Source organism: Acomys minous (assembly GCF_964271855.1).
Source record: "Acomys minous genome assembly, chromosome: 9".
NCBI classification, from domain to species: Eukaryota; Metazoa; Chordata; class Mammalia; order Rodentia; family Muridae; genus Acomys; species Acomys minous.
In genome coordinates, this window is record NC_140490.1 from 57,424,100 (window position 1) to 57,446,982 (window position 22,883).

Consider the following 22,883-nt stretch of genomic DNA (forward strand, 5'->3'; position numbering starts at 1 on the left):
TCAGGCCTCCATTGTCCCTATTCTTGTCTTCTCTGACATTCTCTTCTTGTCATTGTTTAGTTACAATTTGTTTCCCTAAAACGCATATGTTGTAAGCTTGGTCCTTGGGATGGCTAATCTTGGTAGTCAACTTGGCACACTTGTCAAAAGGGAACCTCAATTGACAAATTGCCTCAATTAAACTGGCCTGTGGGCATGTTCTTGATTGATAATTGGTCTAGAAAGATTCTGCCCACTGTGGGTAGTACTAGCCCTAGGCCTGTGGGTCTGGGCTACATCAGGTAGGTTGTTGAGCAGGCTAGAGGGAGGAAGCCAGGAAACAGGTTTTCTTTTTTCCATTTTCCTTGCTTCAGCTCCTGCCTCCAGGTTTCTGTCTTGAGTTGCCGTTTTGGCATCCTTGGATGATGGACTGTAATGTGTAAGATTAGTTTTGGGCTATGTTTTATCATAGCAACAGAAAGTAAACTAAAACCCCATCCCAGAATACCCCCGGAAGATAAGTCTACCTGCAAGTCCCAATTCAACAACATAATAGTCAGTATGGAAGAGTGAGTGTTGAACACGTAGCATGAAGCCATTATTGTTGCAGTAAGAGCCGATTTTGCTTACAGACAAGTGGAGTTCCTCGTCTTGATGCTCTAGGCTGGTCTTCTCCAATCTGGCTGCTGTCTTGGTCCATGTTCTATTGCTGTGAAGAGGCACCATGACCATGATAACTTTTATAAAGGAAAACAGTTAACTGGGGCTGGCCTATAGTTTTAGAGGTTTAGTCCATTGTCATCATGGTGGGAAGCATGGCAGCATACAGGCAGACATGGCGCTGGAGAGGTAGCTGAGAGTTCTGCATCTGGATCTGGAGGCATCAGGAAAAAGAGAGTGACACTGGGCCTGGCTTGAACTTCTGAAACTTCAAAGCCCACCCCTCCCACCCCCGTGACACACTTCTCCAATAGGGCCACGTTTACTCCAACAGGGCTACCCCTCCTGTAGTGTCACTCCCTGTGAGCCTACAGGGGCCATTTTCTTTCAAAGCATTACAGTTGCCTGATCAAGGACCGGCCTGTGTTCATGTGACTGATGGTAGAAATATCCACTAACCTCTCTTAACAGTTTTTCTTTGTGACCTTCAGCAAGACAAAGGCATCAGACACTAAAAACTACAAGACATAAACAGCTCAAACTTTATTGGTCATACTCAGTGACTTTGTGCAAGGACAAGGCTATTCTGCTGCATGGAGCAGCAAACTGCTGCCAGCGGGTTGCACTCGGCCTTGAAGAAAAAATGGAGAGCGATAAGACAGAAGCAGAGGGAGAGGGAGGATGTGAACGTGCAGGCAACCATTCCCCAGTGAACTTGGTGCCACCCGTGATGGGGACACAAACTAGACCAAGGGCCAGTTTCCCTCTTCATGACTATGTCTGGTCAACTTTGGCACACACTAGGAATGTCAGTAGCAAGTGGCATCCTCATTTAGAATGAAGATCAGGAGAGTGACACTGAAACAGTGGACCTTGTGTGTGACTCTAAAGGGCGAGGCGAGTGGCTCCTGGAATGCCAGGAGAAGCATCATTACAAATTACCCAGGCTTCTGCATAGTCTTGGCTCTATTCTTCAGTTTATAGGTGGCTTTCTGGATGTCCATGTTTGAATCATGTCTTTGGGAACTGAGCTTTCTGAATATATATATGTATATATATATATATATATATATATATATATATACATATATATATATATATATATATGGAATTTGCAGAGCTGATGAGGATTTCATCAGAATCTCACATGTGGTGTTCAACTGTTTGTGTTTGGGAATGGACTTGGATCCCTATCCTAGAGGAGGAACTTAATTTGAGTGAGGGCTTTGTAGGGAAACCAAAACATGACTTGAGTTCCTTTGAATATTTGGATCTTCATAGTGCAACATGCGTCACCTTTTGCACTCAGGACTATGCAAGTGTTGGATACAAGACACTCCCCAGCATTACAGAATCCGAAGACTTTCACATCTCTTGTACAGAACTTATATAGAATGATGCACTTACAGATACACCCTCGCCCTCGTGTATGCTTTAAATCATCTCCCAATCACTCACAGTATCTAATACAACAGAAGTATACTGTTTAGAGATTAAAGAAAGCAATTTATTTACATACTTGGCGCAGAAGTGGATGTCTTAGTGTCATATCATTCAGAAGACCTTAAAAATGCACACAATGTTGGGCAACCTGGGAAGGTTGCCTGTGCATGTACGCACAATAGTTCTCACTGTGTGACCAAGCTTTGCTTTTTAAAACCCTTTGTAAAAGTTTAAAGTGGACTTTTTCTTTCAATAGTTCATTGCATCCCCAGATGGGAGAGTCACAGAGACAGAGGGTCAACTGAGGTCATTACTTTCATAGGTCAGGAGGCAATTTACAAACATCAAATCATTCCAAATAATAGGCCCAGTGATGAGGGGTGTGAGGCTACTATCACTATTCCTTGGGTCCCAAGATAGTGTAGAAACAGGACAGGGCTCTCTCCACCCATGGAGAAAGACTGGAGCCTGTGTCACTAGCATCTCACAAGACAGGTTTTCTTGTCTGGCATTCCCACCCTCCTCTTGTAAGCATATTATTCAACATCACCAATGGACTTCCATCCCAATAAAGATGAAAAAGCCAGGCCATTCATGGATGAAGCCTTTCCTCTGAGATGCCCATGTAGAAAGCTGACTCACAACTTGCTTTGCTCCAGGGTATCATGAAGGCAGAAGTTTGCCAGCAGTTGGAGCTGGGGTTTCCTTGCTAACTTTTCTTCTTACTGTGATTAGAGCTGCCAAGAAGCCAGTGGGCTCCCAGATCCTGCCCAACAGCCTGTGAGGAGCTGCACAAGAGCCTGACTAGGGCCTGGGATGTATCCAAAATCTGCAGTGTGGGAAAGCCTCACCTGCAGAAACACTGGCTGGGTGGCCTTTAAAAAAAACTTTTTTTCTTGGTTCTTTGTGAATTTCACATCATGCACCCCAATCCCACTCATTTCTCCCCTACCCACCCTCCACCACTGTTACCTCCACCCCAAGAAAAGAAAAAATCCCTCTGTGGAAGCTGTAGAGTGTATACTTTTTGTCCACACTCCTTTGCTTGTAAATGTTCATTGTAATGACTTGTCCGTCTGGAACGAGGCCTCTGACTTCTGCTACTTTATTAATACTGGATCCTCACTGAACATCCTCTCAGATATCCTGTTGGTGCCCTGTGTCATGGAGATCATATAGTTTTAGATCTGTAGGATCAGACCAGCTCCTTCATGCCCTTAAGAGTTCACTGATGGAGTAGATGTTGGGATGGGCCAATTCAAAGCACTGGATCTGGGCCTGAGAGGTATCTGAGCTGGTGACCTTGCTCGCGCTCTTGCTCTCTCACCCTCAGGACTGGCTGACCAGCAAACTACTCAACCAGGACCAGTTCTACCCTGCTGCCCAGGCAAGGTACAGGGCCTGCTCTTCTGAGTGCAGCTGGTGAGGGATATGGCTAGTTCTCCCACTCTCATGACCTTGGGGCCAGCTGTCTCACCTACTACAGATGCTGGGCACCATCCATTTACCTGTAGATTTCATAATTACATTTTTTTAAATGACCGGCTAGTATCCCATTGGGTAAATGTACCACATTTTCTTTGTCCATTCATCCATTTACAGATATGTAAGTTATTCCCAGTTTCTGGCTATTATGAAATTATCCTCTGGATAAATGCCTAAGATACACCTGGATCTTGAGGTAGATTAAATCCCAGCTTCCTGAGGAACTATCACACTGTTTTCATAGTGGCTGTACAAGATTTTTTTTTTTCATTTCATTACGCTGTTTGTTTGTGGTTTCATAGATTTCATTAATGGGTTTATTCATATCCTTTTAAAGAACCTCTAACATATTCATAGTCACTATTTTGAAGCCCCTGTGTTTCAGCTATGTTGCATTTCTCCAGACCTACTGTACTAGGGTTTCTGGGATCTAGTGGGGGCAGATTATCCTGTTAATGATTCTGTTTCTATGCTGCCATCTAGGCATCTGGGTTTGGGATGATTGTCATTCTAGGTGCTGAGATCTAGCCTTGTCTTTGTTGGGTGTGTTGCATTCCTTGGTTTCCGTTGCCTTCCCTGGTTCTTAGGAGAGTGTGGTAGCCTAGCTGTAGGTTGCCTGGTAGGGAATAGTTCTGAGATCCTGCCAGATACGTCCACTTGGGGGAGGGTTCCCAGGTAGAGTATGTTTTTAGGTGTTGGGAGCTGACACTTGCAAATGCGGATAGACTATAAGAGGGGGTGCTGAAGGGGAATGGGGGGGGGTGGGAAAGGCCACAGCAACTGATCTTCAGAGTTGGGGACGGAACTGGGGGGGGTTGGATTTGGAGGGAAGGAGAAATAGTAAAGGTCATCTATCTGATCCCCTGGCTGGCATGGCTGGAGGTTTTCCAGGAATGCCTGTGTGAGGTGGAAACTGAAACAGAGGGATGGAGTGGTGGAGAAAGTCTGTAAGGAGGATCTGGGTGCTCACTGGAAGTGGGGGCAGAGGGCAGAGGGCAGAGGGCAGAGGTCCTTAAGGAATTCCTAGAATTTCTTTATACCAAGTCCATCTACTTATTTTCATCCCAAAATGGTTGATGTTGATGCTTTCCACACAATATCATTTTCTTCACCATTAAGAGCAGTGTGATGTGATGTTTCTGAAAAGAATCCATAAACGAACTGAAAGCTATCTGTGCTGTGCTGTAAGCCAAATGTGCAATTACGCGTCGATAACCTCTTCCTGACTTTGGCTTGGAGAATGTTGCTTAATAGTTCTGATCCACCACCGCCCACTCCCCCAACACGATCATTTACTTCCCAGGAGCTACAGGAGTGAGCCACTTGGTCTTCAGGATTCGCAGCCAAATCACCAGCCTCATCCTGCGTGCTGTGATACTTCCACTGTTGATGTGGGGCATAGACGCAAATGAGCATGCGCAATAGCATCCCAACAGCCTGTATCAATGGATGCACCAAGATTGAGGTACCTCATTTCAGAGACGTTACCATATGGAAAGTGTATTTGAAAACAACAAAGCATGGTCGTTTCTAAGATGAGAGCATATAGATGAGTAAAAGCCAGACAAACAAGGAGAGGAGCAAGGGGGTTGTTTGGAAGACAGAGAAGTCATTGCACAGGCTCGGGGTTGGCAGAGCCAGATGCCTTCCAGGAGACTTAAAGGCTTGGCTCTATATACATTGTTTATTGATGCACTATTTACAATAGCTAAGAAGCAGAACCAACCTAGACATCCATCAATAGATGAATTAATAAAGAAAACTCGGGCTATGGACACAATAGTTTTACTTAGCCAAAAAAATGAAATTACAATGTTTTCCAGATAATTAGCAAAACTAGAAAATATTTTGCTGCATGAAATAAGAAACAACCTAACTGTGCCTTAGTGGAAGAATGGATAAAGAAACTGTGGTGCATTTACACTATGGAATACTACTCAGCTGTTAAAAACAAGGAAATCTTGAAATTTGCAGGCAAATGGATGGAATTAGAAATGAACATCCTGAGTGAGACAACCCAGACCCAGAAAGACACACATGGTATATACTCACTTATAATTGGACACTAGCCCAACATGGGTGTTCTCTGAGAGTCTTCACTCAGCGGGGGATCAGGACAGATGCTGTGCCTCGCTATTAGACTGTAAATGAGAGGTATATGAAAGAACAGGCATATAGAATGATCCGGAGGGTTCAGGAGCCCCACAAAAAGACCATCAAGGCTAGCAGATCTGGACCGAGGTCGGCATGCAGTCAACCTAGACCCGCTATTCAGATCTAGCCAATGGACAGCTCATTCTCCACAGTTGTGTGGAGAGCAGTCTGTGGAGAGCCGGGACTGTCTCTGACATGAAGTCTGGTGCCCCCTGTTTGACCACTTCCCCTTGGTGGGGTGGCCTGGTGGCACTCAGAAAAAGGGGACAGGCTACCAGGATGAGACCTGATAGACTCTGCTCATATGGTGGGGGAGGAGGTCCCCTTCTGCGACAGGCCTAGGGGAGGAGAATAGGGTGAAAAAGAGAGGGGGAGGAATGGGAAGATACAAGTGAGGGGATAATAATCGGGATGTAATCTGAATAAATTATAAAGAAAAAATAAATAAGCCAGACGACTAATACTGCACGGATGACTAATACTGCACACTTCCCCTCATGTGTGAATCCTGTATTAATGTACATGAAACTAGAAAGAAGGCCCTTAAAGGGGGAATGGGCTTTATCGGGGGACGAGTAATAGGATACGTGTGAAATGGAAGCAGAAGAGAAGCTACTGGTGATGCAAGTGCAGCAGTGGGAGGATCAGGAAGAGGGGGTGGAGGAGGAGGTACAAGAACAAATGCCAATTAAAAACATTGCCACATATAAAATTAAAATGTCAGTGTTAGAAGAAAGGATTATATGTGGTCTCCATACAGAAATGACAAATTGTTGAGAAAATGCTCATACTAAAGTCTTTGATATAATTACTATATGATAAACATATGTTGAAACATCATACTGTACCCTATAATAGATGAATTCTGTGTCAGTTAAAAGCAACAGCAGGAGTTGGGGAGACCGTTAATCAGTTTAAATCATGTACTGCTCTTCTAAAGGACCTGAATTTGATTCCCAGCACCCAAATCAGTAGCCTACAATCTCCTATAACTCAGGCTCTAGGGGATCTGCTGCCCTCTTCTGACTTCCATGAGCACCTGCACTGACATACATATATGTACGCTAAGATATACACAATATATATGTAATTTAAAAATAAAACCAAACAGCAACAGTAATTGTGTCTGTCACCCAAGAACAGAGGTAAGGCAGCAAGTGACAAGAGTAAGAATGCCTTAAGTCTATGATGATTGTAGAATTTTATCCCTAACACTTGGAAAGGCTTTCAGCAAATAGTGACCCAAAGAGAGTGAAGTACACAGATCCTTTGATTGGGCACATCTGGAGAACGGACTTGGGAGTCAAATGGATGATGGAAGGTCAATCATAGGCTATGGCAGCCACACAAGTAAGCACTGTGACTTTAAAATGCATGCGTATATGTACATTAGACATACACACATATGTGTGTAATTTAAAAAACAAAAAACAAACAGCAACAGCAATTGTGCCTGTCACCCAAGAACAGTGATAAGAAATGCATGGCTGGATCAGCGGCTGTCTCATGGGGGAGAGTGAAAGAGAAAGGCACCGAGGACAGTTCTCCAGCAGCCTTTTGGATGCAGCCACCATATACGGAGTCAGCAAACGCTGCAGCAAGACTGGGGTTACGGGTGGGAACAGCGCTGTCTCACTTCAGCCAAGTTGCCCCTGAGGTTCTGAGACAGTGAGTGGAGTGCTTCGTGGAAAGAAAGGTGGGAAGGCTTGGGGCTCAGAGCAAAGGTGTGGGCTGGGGAAGCACATTTGGATGCCACCAGAGCACTCTTGCTAAATGCAGGGAGGTGTGTACAGCGCTGCCCTGGGAGAGAATCTAGAAGGAGACATGCAGAAGTCCACGGCTGCATCTTCAACTGCAGCACCTAGAGCTAGATATAGAATGGTAAGCCATCAACCAAGCTGAAAGAAACAGCCACAGAAAGGAAGAAAGCGGGGAGGCCAAGGGCTGTGCACTGGCTGTCTCCCCAGTGGCTCCTCAAAACTCAGTCCCTGACCCCACAGGGACTTCTTACAGAAACAGCTTCCTTCCCGCTTCCACGGCACCCTTTGCCTCCTCTCTCGCCCTCCCTCCCTCTCGCTCTCCCTCCCTCTCTCCCTCCCTCCCCCCCTCACACTTTCTTCCTTTTCGTTTTGTTTTTTGAGACAGGGTTTCTCTGTGTAGTCTTGGCTGTCCTTGACTCACTTCGTAGACTAGGCTGGCCTTGAGCTCACAGCTCTCCACCTGTCTCTGCCTCCCTACGTGGTGGAATTATAGGCATGCACCATCGCGTCCGCCTAGGTGTTCTGTTTCTAACAAGAGTAATTTCATTTTCCTTTACGTGAAAGAATATATGCCTACCCATAACCTCTCAGTTTAGACAATTTTAATGGTGCTCTAATGAATGAATTAGAGTCCCGTTCATAAGAAACACTACTCCGGGCTCCTGGGGGGTGAAGAAAGACAAAGAGGAAAGAGGGGAAATAAAGGAAAAGGAAAACACGGTTTGTGGAGGCACCTGTCCGCGGCACACCCTGTGTGTTTGTTAACGTGCATTCCAGCACTTGATAGAAAAGTAAAAGGATCAGAGTGGCTCAATGATTTGGGCAAAGTTACTTAGCTAAGGCCTTTTGCATACAGACCTTATGTCTCAGACTTTGATCCACCTCCTGGGCATTGATTCCTTTGGGCAATCCCTTGCAGGAAGCCCCCAGGTGCCTCTGAGATGCAAGCAAATTCTCAGTGAGAAGAGACTTCTGAATAAACAACAAGCAGTAAACGGTGAACAACAGAAGCGTAAACATGACCCTGATGTATGACCCGTGTGAATAAATCTGTTCTCTTTTCCTCCTCTAATTATCTTGGTGGGTTAGACTCTAGTAGAAATAACTGTGGCGTGATGGATGTTTTGGTGGCAATTACATATGAGAAGGCTCCTCTCATAGGTCCGTTTTAATGGGAACACCAGGCAGTGGCGTTAACGGGGACAAGCCTATTTGTTTCTCGGCCTCACTTGTTAGCTCCTCTCAGCTCAGGAGGAAACTGCTGTCTAGTGTGGCCCAGATTCCCTTCAGAATAAGCAGGGCCCTCACAACGCTCGTTATGATGCCTCAGGGTAGTGCATGGGGAAGAAAGGCTGGCTGAGGACACTGAGGAGTTGCACCACCCATCTCTGCTACCTGCAGGGAATGCTGCTTTGTGCTAAACATCCTGGAAATTAATGAACAATACATATTCCTCCTAAAAGGAGTCTGAGGGAGCCAGTATCAGGCCCACCATGGAGGCAAGTGTTGTGAGGAGAGAAAGTGGAGAAAATGGCTGTGGTCCATGACACTGCTTTGGAGGAGGGATGGATAGTAACTTGTTCAGGGCAACATGTTCAGGGCAGAAAGGAGTAGCAGGGGCAACAGCTGGACCAGTTATTTTCACATAAGGTCAACAATACTGAGACTTCTGACATCTCCAAAACGTTGCTTTGGTGGTACCCTTGGTGCCACGTGACAAAGGGGGGGTTGACATGACAAACTGTGATGTGTGTAGAGGTTCTTTTGCCTATGCTCAATACAGGACCCTGCAGATGGAATTTGGGTTGGATAGAGAGTATGAAATAAACCTGAGGTAGGCATCATCTCAAATGTGTCTGATATCTGCATCTGCCTCAGGATTTTTCCTCCTGTGTTTGAGACGATGTCTTAAATGCAAAGTCCTCCCACCTCAGCCGGGGATTAAAGACACACGACATCATCCGCAACTTGCCTAGAGGACTCTTGGTACCTGCTACTCTCCTTTTTGCAGTCCTCTTCTTCCAACAAACCTAGGTATAAACACCAAAATATTTAAGTTAAGAGAAGTTGCTGATGCAGTAGCCAGGGTTGCATCCAAAAGATCCTAATTGCCACCAAACCATTTTGAAATGAGGCATCTCATTGTCATCTTGGTGGGGTCTAGAGTCACTTAGGGAACCAGTGGTTCCAGGCATGTGTGAGAGAGAAATTCCAGGAAGAACTGACTGAAGGAAAAAGATTCAGTTGGACCTTCCAGTGTGACTCAGTGCTACCTGCCTGTCTTTGCCTTCAGCTGCCTTGTTTGTTTATCTTTGTTGCTGTTTTGTTGTTGTTGATGATGATGATGATGATGGTGATGCTGCTGCTGCTATGTTTGCTGGCACAGGACTTGATTTTTTTTTTTTTTTTTTTACTTTTCATATATACTGAGGGCCAGCAATTCTCCAGTAACCTTCAGCACCAAAAGGGGACTACTGGGGCATCCAGCTTCACGGGCTGTGACACTTATTTTCTTCATTGTGCAAATGATCACTGTTAGACTACTTAGCCCTTAGTGTATCACAAGCTATGCTAGTGATTCCCCTTTCATGATACACACGCACATCACTCTTTATCTCTAGAGAATCTGCCTAGCACAGGTCCTGAGGTAAAGGTGTATGAACTGGTTTCTCTTCCTGGGTTCACAATCTGTCTTGGCGTTAGACCCACTGTGCAATTCTTACCAGTGGGATGTGAGCATGCATCCTGTGTACCCGCCAGTTTGAAACAGCTAGCTATGATTAGGAGATTATCCTGGGGCAACCGCCATGTTGTCACAGGCCCTTAAATGTAGAAGAGAATTCAGAAGAGCCAGAGTGATGTCATGTGAAAAACAGCCCTGACACTTCTGTCTATGGACTGGAAGAGAGACCAGGAGCCAAGTTGTGTGAACAGCCTCCAGAAACTGGAGGAGACCAGAAAACAGATTTTCTTTCAAACTTCCAGAAGGAATGTAGCCCTGCTAACACTTCTGTCACCATTTGGACTCTTGATGTCTGAACCTTTAAGACAACGAGTCTGTGCTGTTTGAGGTACGAAGTCTAAGGTAATTTGTTACAGATGCCATATTAGAAAATCATGTACTTGGGATTCTAAATAAAATAGAGAATAAAAGCTACAGACACAGCACACAATTATAAGAAAGAATAGAAAAACAAATATTTATTTATTACTGTTGTTTTCCACTTGTAGCTAGCCTTATATACAACCATCCTTGCTGGTCGAGACTGGAACTACTGTTTATTCAATATTTAACCCTGAAGGATATCATGTAGAGTAGGTCCCCAATAAATAAGACATTAAAATTCAGGTTGGATGAAAACAAATAGTCCCTCTATGTATAGTAGACTCAAGCTACGCTACATTGGTTCTGATCTGGAAATTTTTAGTGATAAGTTGAGAGGAATGCTAACCTCTGGAAATAAAAAAGTTAGATAAGCAATGCTCTCTTGTTACCCACTGGCTTGGAGGTCACTAAATCACAGTAGTAGCATCCAGACGTCTGTAGTGGGAGGCACAGAGCTAGTTCAGAAAATGGTCATTGACAAGCCTCCTATTAGTCTGACTCTCACCTACCTGGTCTGCTGTGGAGCTGGTAGCAGGTAAGCAAGTCTGACAGCTTAGAGTTTCTGCTCATTTTCTCTTCCTTTGCAAGGGACAGGGCTGTGAAGAGAGGAACACCAGAGGCTGGGCAGGAGAGAGGGGAAAGAGACAACGATACTAGACTATTTTAAACCTTTGGTAATTGGTTCCAGAATAGTCAAGAATAGACATGTATTTTTATGTAATACCCACATCTAAAGAAGATTATTTTCCAAAGGGAAGAATTATTAGCAAATGCAAGATGTTATAGATAACTTGAGAAAGAATCTCTTGTCTTTTCCATGCATGACTTCACTAGTGCAGACAATTTTTTTCTTCAGTTCAGGCTATATGTAAATCAGAATCACTTGAAGGCATTTATGTGTTAATAACTTTAATGTTAGCTACCTAATGGAGTCATTATAAAAATTAATGGTATTAGGCCTTAAGTGTTTAGGATGGTGCCCAGCCCATAGAAAGCAACACTCAGGTGACAATGGCTATCAGGGTTCAGTCATAATTAACTGCCTCGCCCAGAACTCCAGCTTGACAAACAGAAGGTGACTCTTGCAGTGTAAGCAATGGCACACCAGAGATTAATGAGTGCAGAGCATGATCAAAGTGAAGTTTTCACAGCTTCTCAGCAAAGACAGAAGAAGCCAAATGAGTTGTGTTCCTCAGAGCAACAGGGTAGGAGACACTCTGGTTCCCTGGTTCCCTGCTTCACCAGGCAACCAGACAGTCCCTAGTAGGGGTACTCTCCTGGACAGTCAGCAGAAATTACACAGCCTACAGCGTATTTCCTGGGAAAAAAAACTCTTGACCTAGTGCCCTCCCCCCTCTCTCTACACACACACCCAGAGGCAAGCATGGTGGTACCTACTTGCAGTTCTAGGGCTCAGTAGACTAAGGCAGGAAAATTCTGCATTCAAGGTCAGCTTTTTCTACATGGAGAATTCTAAGCTAGCCTGGACAGTACAATAAGACTGTCAGAAGGAGGGGATGGGAGGGGGAGGAGGAGGAGAGAAGGAGGAAGAAGAGGAGACTATTTATAAACAAGGTCAAGCAAAAAGAGGCCTATTATATTTACTAGGAGGGTGTTACTAATTTTCAATGAAACAAAGTATAGAGAAAAGTTGAGGTTGACCTGAAAATCCAAGGCAGAGCTTTAGGAAGCCCAGGAGAGAGGGGGAGGGAGGGGGGAGAAGGGAGAGGGGAGAGAGGAGAGAGAGAGAGAGAGAGAGAGAGAGAGAGAGAGAGAGAGAGAGAGAGAGAGAGAGAGAGAGAGAGAGAGAAGCCAGAGGCATCTGGGAGAGTCCAGAGCAGAAAGAGTAAATAGTAGACTGAACACAGCCAGCAGATTGAACTTGGCCAGGGCTGTACCTGAGAGAGGCCGGGAATATCAGGTGACTGAGAACAGAGAAAACAAAGTGAGAATGAGTCGATGATAAGGAGAGTGAGCAGCTGTGGGAGGGAAGCCTGTGAGCTGGAGGGAGTTGAGGGTGAGAGGGGCAGGGACAGGACACAAGCATGAACTGTGTGGTAAGGGCTTATGATACTGGGGGAGCCTGGAGGCCAGCCTGGGCTTTGATATGCGAATAGATACCACAGGTAGCCAAGCGTCCCTTCTGCTAGAGGTCAGGGAGTGTCTTCTTTTGGTAGATGGGAACTCGCAAGTTCCTGGGGAATGTTCGCTTTTATCTAACTAGCAGAAATCCTCCTGTAGTCTAGGCTGAGCTCCTTTCAGGATGTTTGGCCTGCGTTTTGAAGTTTGAGGAACTGGAGTTTCCTTTGGACCTGGCAGAAAGTAGCTCATCCTAGACAGAGATTTAAGTAATTACTTAGATTTCTATTTTGATCAGTTCTGCGAGGTGATGTTATGAGACCAAATATGTGTACCAGCTCAGACGAACTCTGGAGAACTGAGAGAGTCTACTAGTGGTGGGTCCTGCACAACGCTAGACAAACAGGGTGTGGTTGTTAAGCATCGATGACCTTGTGAAGACTCCATGGCCCAAGAACTGACTCCAAGCCAAGTGAAGAGGCACACACCTTTAATCCCAGCAGATCTGTGACTTGAGTTCAGGGCCAGCCTGGTCTACTAGTGAATTCTTCTACTGCCAGAGTTATAGTGAAACCCTGTACCAAAACATACAAGAAAGAGTAATTCAACTTTACAAACATTGGTTTAATAAACTACTTCTCACTGTAACAGATGCTGGTCTAAGAAGAAAGCAGCATATTGAACTATGGCCTTGGGAAGTCAGAAGTTTTTGTTTGTTTGTTTCAGTTTTACAAATGTATTTTTTTGTCCTTTTATAGAGAATAGGTATTTTTTTTTCTCACACGGTATTTCCTGATTAAAGTTTCCCCTCCCTCTACTCCTTCAGTTCCTCCACACCCTGCCTTGTATCTAGATCCATCCCCTTTCTGTTTCTCATTAGGAAAAAAAAGCCCTGCTTTTATAGGATAATATTAAAATAAAATATAATTAGGTAACAAAACTAATACAGCAGAATAGGACAAAACAAACAGAAGGAAAAGAGCCCAAGAAACAGATATAATAGACACAGAGGCCCACTCAGTCACGCACTCAGGAGTCTCATGAAAACATTAAACTGGAAGCAGCAATATATACACAAAGGACACGTAGGTGTTTAAAACAGGAATATTTTATATAAATAAGATAAAGATTTTAAAAGACACAATAATTTAAAAGGGGGTGGTCTAATACAACATTCTGAGACAGAACCTCCAAAGATGGCATTTGTTCATTTTCTGTTGACCGTCTGCGGCTAGGCATGCGGCCTACACATTGGAGTAGTTTTCCCAGTGAGACTCCTTGGAGAAAACTAAATTTTTATTGCAAGTGGCTATTGGAGATAGCTTTTGGGTTAGGGATGGGGCCTTGTGTCCACTTTTCCTTTCAGCTCTAGGACCCCATTTGGTGCAGACCCGTTCAGGCCCTGTGCATGCTGTCTCAGTCTGCAGGTTCATATGTACACTGATGCTGTTGATTTATGCCTTGTTTCCCTGTGGCTCTCCCCTGTGGCTCTTACACTCTTTCTGCCCCATCTTCCGCAGGGTTCCTGAACCCCGAGGAGAGGGATTTGATGTAGACATTCTTTTTAGTGCTGAGTGTTACAAGGTATCTCACTCTACATGTTGTGTAGCTGTGGGTCTTTGTATGTGTTCTGTCTACTGAAGGAGGAAGCTTCTCTGATGATGGCTGAGCAGGGCACTGGTACATGAATTTGGTAGAATGTCATTAGGAACTGTTTTATTGTTATGTTCTTTTAGTAGAATAGATTTGGTTTTACCTTTGGTCCCTGGGCTATCTAGCCACAGGTTCTTTGTCATCCAGGCAGTATATGGCATGAGTTCCCTCAAGTAGAGTAGGCCTTCAGATGTTGGTTGGTTTCTCCCACAAACACATCTTGCAAGCAGGGCACCATTGCAGACTGAAGGGTTTTTGACTGGGTTGGTGTCTACATTTCTCCTTTGGTAGTATGCATTGTATCTTGTACCAAAGGCGTTAGTCCATGGGGGGGGGGCGGGCATGAAGGTTGTAGGATTAGCTCAACTCCTCCATGGTTCAGTAAATTGTATCAGCATTGTCTTCAGCAACAGGGCCTTGCTGTCTGTTTGTGGAGAGCAACCTATAGTCTTGGCAACAGGCTGGTTTGTTTGGGGTTCTCACTGAACCCCTCTGGGGAAGAACTTGATTAGAGGAAACCCATTCCTGGTACTGGAAGCTTCATTTGGTGACAAGAGATGTTCAGTCGGGGCTCTGTCTCTCTCATTATTCGGCAATTTCACTTAGATCACTTTCATATATGTACATATTTTAGGAAGCTTCTACTGTATTAGGTTTTCATGCTACTCTTCAGATGGCCCTTAATTTTAGTTCTCTCTCTCTCTCTCTCTCTCTCTCTCTCTCTCTCTCTCTCTCTCTCTCTCTCTCTCCCAAATCCCTCCCTTGTCCCTGTCTTTCCTCTTCTCCCCATTTTATCCTCCCATTACAGCACCCCCAATCAATCTATTCTATTTCCCTTTCCTAGGAATATTTATTTGCCTCCCTCACCCCAGTTCATTCTTCTTTACCTAACGTCTGCTGTTGTATGAATTATAGTTTGGTTATCATTGACTTAAAAGTTGATATCTACATATAAATGAATCCATATTATAATTGTCCTTCTAGGTCTGGGTTACCTCACTCGGGATGATTTTTTTTCTAGCTCCATTCATTTATCTATAAATTTTATGATATCATTTTAAACAGTTTCCATATTTCTTTATCCATTCACCTGTTGAAGGTCATTTGGGTTATTTCCAATGTCTAGCCTTTATGAACAAAGCAGCAATGAATATGGTAAGATAAAGCATCCTTTGGGTGTGTGGTCAAACGTCACAGAAACTTTCAAGAATAATACAGATGGTTTCTGTATAGCCTTTCTGTAGTTTTCTGCAGTGATATCATCTTGCAGAAGTACAGTACAATATAGCATTAGGATATTCAATTCATGTACATCAACAAACAGTACATTATTATAGGCATAAGGATCCTTCATTTTGTGTTTTTACAGCTATGCTACTTCCTTCCCTCCATACCCCATCAGTAAGACATGGTGGATGAAGCTCTTCCATTCCTGTACTTTGCCATGTCAAGGATTCCCCTTAAACCGGGTTATGTAGCAGGTAGCCTTTAACCTTTGCGACTGACATTTTTACTCAGCACGCTTCCCTAGAGCATCACCCAACCTGTAGGTATCAACAGTTAGTTTCTTTGTCTTAGTGAGCAAAAATCTGTGGTCTCAGGTTCCACAGGCTGCTTAATCGTCTGCCTATTGAAGGATAGCTGGGTGTTTCCAGTTTACAAGTAATAAAAGTACCACAAGCATTGATAAAGATGTTTCTGTGTGGAAATGTGTAGGTGCTGAGGATTGTGGGTAATGAGTTAGGCATGTTTGTGTTAGGGAAAATTCTAAATTGTTTTCCAAAATTATTGATGTCTACTTTATATTAGGACCAATGATAAATTCTGGCGTGATCTACTCTGAAACCACAGTGTTTTCATGTCTGTTCATTGTATTTTTGTTTAATATATCTTGGGATCTGGATCCAACACCAAATATAATACTTCCAAATACTGATTTGTGAATTTCATCCCAATATTGCAGGATGTACGATTTTTAATATCTAATTTCTCTCACCCAATATATTAGATATGCTTTTGACTTCATCTTGTCTGTGCACTATGCCCATGTTTAGTAAAGATTCCCTAATTTGAAATCCAAGAACAAAACACGACAAAACCCCAAAGCACTGAAAACAAACTCACCCACTGTGATAGCTGTTATGCATCTTCCTTCCTGCCGATAGATGATGTCAGCACATTTCCAAAGGATTTCTAGAATCCAGGACCTTATCAACACAGAAGTTCCATCTAAACACTTCATTTAAAAATAGATCACTTTAGGTTCTTCAACCACACTGCCTCACTGTGAGCACACTTTACTTCTCTTCGTTAATAGAGACAGGCCAGGATACTAACAAAATAATTTTATCAGGGTATCTAGTAGATTTGATGTAGGGCACTAAGATTTTTCAAGCATGGTAATTACAGGGAGATGATTTTGATGATGGTGATGATAGCAATGAAAGTATGATAATAGTGATGATGGTAATGGTGGTGATAATGGTGGTAGTGATGCTGATGCTGATGATATTATTGCTGGTGATCATGTGAGGTTAATGATGTTCATCATCATGGTGATAGTGATAGTAGCAGTGGTTATGGTGGTGATGGTAAAGAGGATGTTATTGATGGTGTTTATGGTAATAATCGTGATGTTATTGATGATGATGGTAGTGATGGTGGCAGTTCTGGTGGTGATGACGGCGGTGGTAGTGATTTCAGCTAACATCAGCAGCACACTTACTGTGTGCCAAACAATCCTGAGGAATGTGAAGTTCTGTTTTATTCTTATAACTACATCAGTTTGTCCAATGTTCATAAAAACTGGGAATATGGATGTCCTTTTTTGATACTCTGTATAGCTGCCAGACATTTTAATTTCAATCTCTAGTTTGGTTGGATCTGAACTCTTAATAGAAAGCAAAATTAGATATTATAAAATCAAAGCCAAAAATTTTTGCTTAATTTTATAATTCTGTGGGACATTATAAGGCTTGAGAAGTCTTATTGCCTTATTTACATTTACAAAATATTATATTCTTGGGTCACTGTATATCTAAGCCTTTCCTATTTTAGCTAACAAAGTATCATAACTTAAAATAAGATAATTAAAATCCCAAATTAAATGAGTAAATAAATATTTTTATGTCATGGAAATTGCTTCAGTTTTCTTCTGATTCTTAAGAAAATACTGGATTTGTGCTGCACCGTGCAAGACAGAAGTATGTAATTTAGAGACATAATTGAATGCTGAGAGAAAAGAGGATGTGATCTGATTGACAATGTTGAGAGGGTGGTGGATGCTGGGGAGGTGAAGTGCCTGCCTGCATGTTCAAGCATGAAGTCCTAAGCTTGGATCCTCAGGACCTATGTCAAAAGTCAGATGCAGCAGTGCACACCAGACGCAGACAGGAACCCTGGAACCCACTCACCACAGTAGCAAATGAGTGAACCCCAGCTTCAGTGAGAGATCCTGTCTCAAAGAATAACCCTGAGAATGATAGAAAAAAACAATCTTCATTCTCCTTATGTGTATGTAGCTGCACATACACAGGTGAACACACACACACACACACACACATACACACACACACACACACACACACACACACACACACACACCAAAGTCTGCAACATAAAGGCTCATAATAATGATTCCTTAATTTGTTTCATTTATCAGAAAAATGTTTTTTTTTTTAATGTAAGAATCAGCCTGACTTTTGGCATTCATTTAAGTAGCCCCAGAAGGTGAAAGCCCTCACCATAGTAGAAGATGGATGCAATAAAGCGCAAGCTATTCCACTCACGTGGAGGAAATAACCTTGCCTCTAAGTGAGAGCTCATTCCACCTCTCACTGTAATGATATTCCAGAGTCAGAGCGAGATGTCTGCCCCCAAATGGGATTTCTTAAAAAACAAATCAGTTGTTGTAGGAAGTCATGGTTGAAACATCCATCTGCTTCATTAAATGCGAAGAGCATTGTGCTGCCACTATGGAGCCCAAGCTGATTGTCACCGGGGAAACACTACGCTATTTTGGATATGTAACTTCAAAGCAATTGAAACTGGTAAGTTAGTTTCAGCACAGAGAGCAATTGTGGGACAAGGGGCTACTCGTGCTTGAGAACCTAAATATTCTCCTGCTTGATTTACCATCACTCCAAAGACCCGTTACTGATCATGTGACCTTGGGTGAGTCTCTCTAAGTATCTCTGAGACTCATTACCTGAAAAAAAAATGACTGTAAAATAGCTGCCTTGGAGGGTGTGTGGAGAAAATCTTCCAGTGCAGGAGGCAGGGCAGCTTTTGGTGATGTCTTATAATGATGGCGATTACATATTAAAGCATTTATGATGTGATGAAGATCCTCTCTCTGTTAGCTTTCCATCACTGTAGCAAAATGCTTGAGAAAATCAACTTATAAAAAGGAAAGGTTTATTTTTGGCTGGGTGCTTTGGCAGTGTTGGCCAGTCACTTTGTTCTGTTGCTTTGGGCCTGAGGTGTGACAAGTAGAGCATGGACAGACAGAGCACACGGAGGAAGCTATACGCTCATCTGATGGTGGGGTTTGGGTAGGGAAGAAAGAGCAGTGGGGCTATAAGCAGCAGTACCCCTTAAGGCCTCATCCTGGTGTCCCAATATCTTCTTACTAGACACATCTCCTAAGGGTTCTTCTATTTCCAAACAGCACTATTAAAGGAGGCTGAAAATCCAAAGCACAGCACAATGAAAACTCTGTGAGGAAACTACCTTATTTTATATCATTTGCCAGTGTGGGAACAAAGGCACACAGACCAAGTGTGTTGTCAAAGATTAGTGATTAAAAGGGCCTGATCCCATGTTTAAAGTTGGCCAGTGAGAAACATGAATCCAAGGCTACATCACCTCACTCCATCCTTGGTTCAATAAATAATATCCTGGAATAAAACACTTGACACATGCCAGTCACTCTACCTGGCACTGCCATCTGCAAGGTCCCATTCTATATAAATGATATACTAGGTAGACCAAAATTTGCCCTTGTGGAATTTCCTTTTCAAAAAATTTACTATTTTTATTTATGCATATGTGTCTGTGTGAGTATATGTCATCCATGAGGTGACTGCAAAGGCATCTGATACCATAGAGCTAGAATTGCAGGCAGTTTTGAGGGGCCCAATGACATGGGCACTGGAAACCAAATTCATGCTCTCTGGGCAAGCAGGAAGTACTGAGTCATCTCTCCAGCACTAAGGAACTTCCCTGTTAAAAGCAAACTGTGGTGATGGTTGACTGTTCCATCATATACAAGACCCTGCAGGACTCAGGGTGCATGGCAGAAGAGGGGACGGAGAGAACCCATGAGAAGGAAGATTTGAAGAAAGCTATGAAACATGCTGTTCTGCAGGGACACAACAATTGCGAGCTCTGGTTGCACTGGATCTGCACAACAGCCAGGCATAGACAGGGAAGGACCTCAGGGGCCTCTACCCACCCCTAGCGAAACTGTTGGCAATGGGTAGATTCTAGAAGAAAAGGAGGAGTTATAGTCTTGGTGTGTCTAACAACCAGTGAGGTCATACTATAATAGCTCCTCAGCAATGGTTACACAGATGACTCTGGTCAAACTCTGTGGGTCACACACACACACACACACACACACACACACACACACACACACACACTCACACAAAAAGCCAGGAAAGGCACTTGTTGATTAGAGGATGTGATGTTTTGAAAGAAAATGGCCCCCATAGGCTCCTAGAGAGTGGCATTAATAAATGGTGTGGCCTTTTTGGAGCAGGTGTGGCCTTGGAAGAAGTGTGTCACTGGGGGTGGGGTTTGCAGTTTCAGATGCCCAAGTCAGGTCTAGTGTCACACTCTCTTCCTGCTGCCTGCTGATCCAGTTGTAGAACTCACAGCTCCTTCTCCAGCACCATGTCTGTGTGCATGCTGCCATGTTCCCAACCATGACATTAATGGACTCAACCTCTGAACTTGAAGCCAGTCCCAATGAAATGTTTTCCTTTATAAGAGTTGCTATGGTCATGACATATCTTCACAGCAGTAGAAACCCTAAGACAGAGGGCTTGATAGGGATGTGAGGGAGCTAAGGGTGACAGGGGAGAATAATAAGAATTCACTGTATACTGTATGAAGTTGTCAAATAGCAAGTTTAGTTAATAAAAATTTAATAAACAAAATATAGGAAAGGAAGGAGGGAAGAAGAGAGAAAGAATGTGTGTATGAGATAGATAGATAGATAGATAGATAGATAGATAGATAGATAGATAGATACAGAGAGACAGAGACAGAGACAGACAGACAGACAGACTGACAGACAAACAGAGAATGGAGTAGCCTTGGTTTAAGGTATTTACAATGGAGCCAGGAGGCCTTGTTCAATCAGGTTTTTTCCATTGTACACATGGCTTTCTGAATTAGGTATATTTCCAGAAGAACACTGATCTTTGACCTATGTCAAACCATAGATTTCTCAAGCACTATTTATTAACCTCTGCTTATCTTCTGTTCAACGAATGCTTTTCCCAAACAGAGACCAAGACCTCATCCAATCTCTTTCTTACATAACAGTTTAATTTTCACCAACACCAACCAGGACACCCAACAAGTAATGATGTGATGTCTAACCACATTGTGGTTTCAAGCTGTGGGTATAACTGTCATTTTGTGAAACCTCAGAGCACTTCTTCTGTACAAATGTGTTTTTCACATGGCTCAAATAAACCCTTTGTTTTCACATCCAATGTGCTTCAGCTTGCCTCTTAAGGCAACATACATTTATGCACAAGGGCATTTTGCGGGGTAAGGGGGGCTATGTACTTTTTCATCTTTGAAATGGAATTTCTGAAAGTAAAATAATTAGAAATTCTAAAATGGCAATTCACTGTTTAGCATTTTAGAAAACAGCCATACCATCTCCCAAAGTGGCTACATCTTTTTCAGTCCCACTGGTGATGTATGAGGGTTGCAGTTTCTCTACATCCTTGACAGTACTTGTCACCATAGGTCTTTTGAATACTACCATTCAGAAAAAAAAAATAGTCACTTCTCAATGACTATTAATTTGGGCCAACTTTTTCTTGCCCTTGTTTGCCATTTATAGATCTCCTTTGAAAAAAATCTCTTCAAATCTTTTGTCTTTTTAAAAATTGGACTATTATCTTGCTGAATGTCCTGTATACACTATTATGATTTGAATGTAGGAAGTGCTCCAAAGGCTCATGGGTTTGAGCATTTAGTCCCCAGCTAGTGGTGCTATTTGGGTGCACCTAGGTAATGGATGCAGGCACTAGAGATGAGCCTTCAGGATCATAGGCCAGCTCAGTTTTCCATCTGTCCCTGTTTCCCAACTCTACGTGGAGGTGAGTACATCACGGACTAAGCTGCCAAGCTCTCCCACCACAACTGATTGCCGCCCTGTAAACTGTGAGCCAAAATGAACCTCTCCTCCTTAAGTCACTTCTGTCAAGTATTTTTTTTTTCACCACAATGAAAAGTAATAAGTGCACGTGTGCTAGATTAGAGTCCTCTGTCACCTACATGATTTTTCAGTCATTTTTCTTTAGTTTTAGAGCAGTGGGTCTCAATCTTTCTAATGTCGCAACCCTTTAATTCAGCTCCTCGTGTTATGGTGGCCCAAACCGTAGAATTATTTCATTGCTACTTCATAACTGTGATTTTGTTATTGTTGTAAATCATAATGTAAATATCTGATGTGTAGGACATCTGATTTGCAATCCCTGTGAAATGGTAATTTGATACCCCCCCAAAGGGGTTTGAACCCAAAGCTTGAGAACCATTGTTCTGGAATATGCCAACTCATGGTATCTCTAGAAATACAAAAGGTTTGTACCTTAAAACTGGTTTTGAAACATTTGATGGATTTATTTACTAACTCACAAGTTGTAGTAAAATGTATTATTTCAAACGTTTTCAAGTGACTAGATCAATAGTATTAAACACATTTACATATAAAACCACCTTCTACCATCCATATCCAGAATGTTCCCATTGCAAAACTTGAGCCATGTACATACTAGATAATAACTTCTCCATCTCCTTCATCTTCCAGCCCCCACGAAACCACTATTCTATTTTCTGTCTCTACAAAGCTGACTATTTGACATACTTTGTGTGAGAGCTTTTGTCCTTTTATGGCTAGCACACTATCAAAGGTTCCCTTAAGCTGTAGCATACAGAAGACCATCTCTCCTTTCTAACATTTACTAATATGCCGTGATATGGATATGCTAACCTTTCCTTAACTCATTTATCCACTGACGGCATTTTAAATTTTTGATAAAGGCAATTTATAGACGTTCTTATATGGCTCAGACTTTTGGTGTTCATAGCTAAGAAATCACTGCCCAACATCAGGAAAACTTCCTAAGTCATTTTTACCAAGAGTTTGCAGTTCTGTGATTTAGTAAGTTCCGTTTGTTCGTTCATTTCATGCTGAGGATTGAAATTCAGGATCTGTCTTTCAAGCTGCAGTGTACCTCAACCTGGATTCGCTGTGTTTGTTTAATATTTAGAATGCGGTGATTTGCAGATACTGGTATATATTTATGCAATACAAT